At 41.2% G+C, this 5,648-nt stretch overlaps 1 protein-coding gene across 1 annotated transcript in view; it reads left to right on the top strand.

Moving 5' to 3' along the window:
* The window catches only part of UNC5D (unc-5 homolog D (C. elegans)), a 606,477-nt gene that overhangs the window by 344,671 nt on the left and 256,158 nt on the right, over positions 1 to 5,648 (top strand). The window lies entirely within an intron of this gene.

Here is a 5,648-nt window from a genome sequence, read left to right as displayed (position 1 = left end):
TTGGTGTGGTTCCTGTTTACACTTTGAAACAAATACCTGTATAGTGAAAAGACAAGCACACTTTGGAGACAGAAAGGGAGAAAAAAAGTGATATGTATTTCAAAGTAATATCCTTTTAAGAAAAAAGTATACAAATAATTTAGAATGTCTCAAAACCTCTTGATGCTCAACTTCACTTAATAATCCAGTGGATCAGGATTTTATGAATCCCAGTTTGGGATGACTGTGGGCCCCGTTGTGCCCAATTACATTACAAATACAACACATCAAATGATCAAATATTGGCAGTTTATTATGGTTAACCCTAATAGAATGGCACTGCCTTTGGCCGAGTTGTTTTTCTTGCTAATGTTCACCACATCCTTATATTTTAATTGGAATTTTAGTTGTTAAATATTTCTGCTTTAAAAGAAACATTTATTTCTAAATGAAACACAGAAAAATTCTTATTATTTTATTCTCAAACAATGATTCTTTGACTTCTTTATTCCTGACTTTGGTGAGCATGTCTAGTCAGTTAAATACAGTTAGTAGAACGCTAGTTCTCAAAAATATTTATTTTCTCAAGGCCTTCTTTGGGAAGGGTTCCTAACACACCCATCCTGACCTGGAATCGCAGTCCAGCTGACAGATTAACCAAATGATCTTTAAGGTAAATGTCACACTTACTGTAAGTGAAGCAGTGACTCACAGATAATGTGTGTTTTTATATCATCTTTTGGTTTTATGAACTGCACCCTATTACCCTACGACAGGCATTCGCTAAATTAGAGTATCAGACTTGTAAGAGTCTATTCCTCTGAAACAAAATGGAATTCTGAGGTGGCTGGAGTCAGAGACCTGCATTCAAGTTCTGAGCCCACCAATTACTGTCAGTGCAGCCTTAGACAAGGCACATAATTAAAGCATCTTCTCAGTTGCACAGTGACACCCACCTCGGAGAGTTTCTGTGTCTCTTAAATGATCAAATCCATGTAGAAGACTTATTACTACAATCTGTAGTCACTTGGTAAATGGCAGCTCTTATTTTGACTTTCTGCTAACGGAGTTTCCACGTTCCTTAGCCTACCAAGGTTCTTTCCTGAACAGCTGATGGCATTAGGATTTAATTAAGTGAAGCTTGGAGTGCTGGCTTTGTGTAAGAAGGAAGATGCAGCTGTATCAGTGAGGAATGTTTTCTGTCACAACAGACAATCTCTCAGTTGCTTTAAATAAGTAGGGATCGTTAAAAAAAAAAAAAAAAAAAAAGCTGCAATATATTATCTGGGGGTGGATGATCCTGGTGTTAGTTAAAGCTCTCAGTGATGTCTGTGCTGGAACTTCTGGATTCCTGTTGGACTTTTCCTGCCGAACTTCCCCAGGTAAGTCAGGAACAAACAGGAGAAAGGACAATACCAACCACACCTATTTTTTTTTTTTTTTTCTTTTAAGACAGAGTCTCTCTCTCTCACTCAGGCCTGGTATGCAACGGTGTGATCTCGGCTAACTGCAACCTCCGCCTTCCGAGTTCAAGTGATTCTCCTTCCTCAGCCTCCTGAGTAGCTGGGATGACAGGCATGCGCCACCACACCTGGCTTATTTTTGTATTTTTAGTAGAGACAGGGTTTCACCATGTTGGCCGGGCTGGTCTCAAACTCCTGACCTCAGGTGATCCCCCCACCTCCGCCTCCCAAAGTGCTGGGATTGCAGGCATGAGCCACCACACCTGGTCACACCTATTCTTTATATCAGGGAAATATGAGCTTTCACAGAAGCTTCTGTTTATGACTCATGTGCTAAACCATTGTCACCTGACCATGCTGACCTGCAAGTAGGTCATCTGAGTCTCTTATTTTTCCAGCCTCTGCTGTGAATGTGGTATGGAAGGAGGCAGATGGCTGGATCAGTCACCAGCCATTTGTCCTACCAGAATTTAAAACTTTTCTCTGAATTATAAAGTGGAGTTGTGGCATATGTGTTGAGATTATGAATAAATTTATCTTGAAGGAAAAAAAGCATTCATGCAGTCTTGCGTAAAACTATTAAAGTAAGTGACCTCTTGTCACCCTGTCCCAAAGAATAGAATCTGTCAGCAATTTATAAGCCCCTTAAAAGTTTCCACTTCAGTTCCTGTTCCTCTTTCTTTCCTAGCCTTCCCTTTTACTGAAAGAATTGATGATTTCCTGAAGAATTGAGTTCAAAACTACTGGGCAGGGCTGAGCATGGTTGGCAAGTGTGGGTTGGAGAGGCGGGGAGAGAGGTGACTCACTGCCCTGTGGGATGAAGAAGGGGTGTCCTCCTGGAGAGGCAGCCTGCCGAGGGGAGTAAGCCCTCTTGCTGGAGGGAAGCCCCCTGCTGGGCTGGGCAGGGCTTTGCTGCACCAGGAATGAAAGCCTGACCCAGTGTGGAACTTGGGGTGTGAGAAGGCGGGGCGAGGTACAGGGATAGGCAGTAACCACTCCCAGCACTTCACTATACAATGCAAAAAAAAAAAAGAAAAACAACTTCTTTTCACCTACCTCATTTGTTAGACGGATACAAATAAACAGTGATATGTATACAAATATATACCTACAATCCCTCACCTTCCCACTGCCACTCTAATAAATCATTTTCCTTTGTTTATTTTCATGGATCCCAGCCCTTTTTATATTTATTTAATAATAAAAATGTAATGTTACATTCTACTTTTTTGTCATCCTCTGAATGCTAACTGATTCCTTTTTCTTTATTCTATTGATTTCTGAAACAGGGTCTCTCTCTGTCTCTGTCACCCAGGCTGGAATGCCAGTGGTGTGATCTTGACTCACTGGAGCCTCTACCTCCTGAGCTCAAGTGAGCCCCCCGACTTCAACCTCCCAAGTAGCTGGGACTACAGGCATGCACCCAGCTAATTTTTTTATTTTTTAATTTTTTTGTAGAGAAGAGGGTCTCACTATGTTGTCCAGGCAGTTCTCAAACTCCTGGGCTCAAGTGGTCCTCTCGCCTTTGCTTCCCAAAGTGCTGGGATTACAGGCATGAGTTGTGCCTGGCTTAAGATTGATCCTTAAGGGGGATCCTTGGGTAGCTAGGACAGTTACCCTCAGGCTTGTCCATTCCACTCTCCTGCTCTGTCTTTCAGATGCAGGCTGAACAGGCTACTTTATCTAAAGGACATTTATTAAAATGGGAGAAGGGGAACCTAACTGCCTTTAGATCTCTCTGTGTTTTGTGAGTTGAATGGTTAAAACTTGATCTATTACATGATCTAGTACCTTTACTTATTTGGCATTTATTTATGCCAGATAAATAGACATATTCATGCCTCGTTACTAGTAAAGCAAAAATGCTTCATTCAGATTGCACATCTGTGCCTGTCTACTCAGCCCACCACTGTAGGTTTGGGTATGTATTGTTTATCAAGTGGCCCTTTTATGAATTGAACAATGAATTGGACAGAACTAAAGCCTCTAATGGGAGTGTAAGCAGTTGATGTTCATATAAAATCTTTTAATACTTTTGTCATTTCCTCTAACGTATGGATTTACAAAAGCCTATGGGGACTTGGTATTTGTTGAAGATAGAAATTTGCATAAGCATTCAGTAACAAAACAATATGTGATTTATTTTGTGAAATCCATTTTAAATACAATTAAAATACTTTTTAAAAAACTACATCTGAGATTCTACCCCAAAACCCCTCTTACTTCCTGTGACATATACACATTTTATTTTCTGACTTTATTATACTTTTGGCATAAACTGTTTGCCCTTAGTTTTTAGAATATTTGCTTTATGATTTTTTTATGCTGACAATTACTTGAATGTGAGTTAGCTTTTCCATTGCAAATACATTTCAAGGCTTATAGTCTCTTAAACTCTTTGTTATGTGAGGCTGTTTTTCCTCCTCTTAAGCTGATGTATTTAATGGGAAAAAAAATCTTATTTGGAAGAATCAAGTTATAGTTACGTTTAATTTGTTCCAGTGGCAAACTGTGCATGTGTGTTCCCAGTCGTTAGGAGCCATTTACTAACTTGGTGTCTTTTATTTTCTTGCTTATACAAAATACCTCTTGAAGTCTGAGCCTTTGTACCTCTTTTTACTTTTAAGAATTCCTCCTGTAGTTCTGAAACAGAACATTACTCTTTTTTTTTTTTTTTAATTTAGACAGAGTCTCACTTCACTCTGTCGCCCAGGCTGGAGTGCAGTGGCAGGATCTTGGCTCACTTCAACCTCTGCCTCCCAGGTTCAAGTGATTCTGCTGCCTCAGTCTCTCAAGTAGCTGAGATTACAGACACATGCCACCATGCCTGGATACTATTTTTATTTTTAGTAGAGATGGAGTTTTGCCATGTTGGCCAGGCTTGTCTCAAATTCCTGACCTCAAGTGATCTGCCTGCCTAGGCTTCTCAAAGTGTTGGGATTACAGGCATGAGCCACCATGCCCAGTCAGAGCAATACTCCTGTTTTTAATGAATTAGGTTTACCATTGACAGTGCTTTCTGATTTGGGTTCTTGACTTAAGCATGAATAGCAAGAGGCTCTGGTCACAACTGCATCGATGGCATGCAGAAAACCAGGTAAGGCCGCAAGATGCACCCCTTTCCCAGAGTCTTTTCAGAGAGTTGGATCTGATGGGTGAGTGCATTAGGCGGGGTTCTCTAGAAGGACAGAACTAATAGGATAGATGTATATACAAAGGGGAGTTGCTTAAGGAGTATTGACTCAGGATCACAAGGTGAGGTCCCACAATAGGCCATCTGCAAGCTGAGGAGCAAGGAAGCCAGTTCAGGTCCCAAAATTGAAGAACTTGGAGTCTGATGTTCAAAGGCAGGAAGCATCCAGCATGGGAGAAAGATATAGGCCAGAAGATTCAACTAGTCTAGTCTTTCCACGTTCTTCTACCTGCTGTTATTCTGGCCACACGGGCAGCTGATTAGATGGTACCCACCCAGATTGAGGGTGGGCCTTTTCAGGGTACAAGATGCCACTCTTCCTTGTCCTATTCACTGTGCTCAGCAATCACATCCTCCTGCCTTTGATTTTGTGGCAGTTTCCTGGGACTTAAGTCTTTGCTCACTCTATGAAGAAACAGGGAAGTACAGTTTTCCCTCCTGCACTTACCTTTTTATATTGCTTCCTCCATTTCCTAAGGTTAGGGGAGAGTCCAGTTTATTCCTTTCACTTGAACAAATGTAATTATAGCTGCTGGCTATAAGCTCAGAACTATTAGTGATTTCTGTTAGTTCTCACCCTCGGTAGTGCAGTCCATCATATATGGTGGAAGGTTGCTGGGGGCAGAGGGTGGGCCAAAGGCAAGCAGAATGGAATCACATTCCCTTTGAAGGGGCGGTGAGCTGGTGAGTTATCCAAGATCCAAGACAGATTGCCAGACAATCTCCACAGTTTCATAGGTAAAGAAAGCAGACTATTTGGAATCTTTTGACTATATTTTATGGCTGAGTATCCTCTGTCATCATCCTTGTCATCCACATACATGTGTGGGAGAACATCTATTCTTACCATTTTTTCAGTTTTGAAGCAGCTTGAGGTTGTGCTTAGCCCTTTCAGGTAACCATTCACCAGAGCCTCTCACCTCACAGATGTTTATCTCAGTTGTTTCTGCAAAGATGCTCAGATTCAAAACAGAAATTTGAGGGGTGTCCTATTCATTTTAATGCTTCATCCA

Source organism: Mandrillus leucophaeus, unplaced genomic scaffold (genome assembly GCF_000951045.1).
Source record: "Mandrillus leucophaeus isolate KB7577 unplaced genomic scaffold, Mleu.le_1.0 Scaffold705, whole genome shotgun sequence".
NCBI classification, from domain to species: domain Eukaryota; kingdom Metazoa; phylum Chordata; class Mammalia; order Primates; family Cercopithecidae; genus Mandrillus; species Mandrillus leucophaeus.
This window is presented reverse-complemented; position numbering and strand designations above follow the sequence as displayed.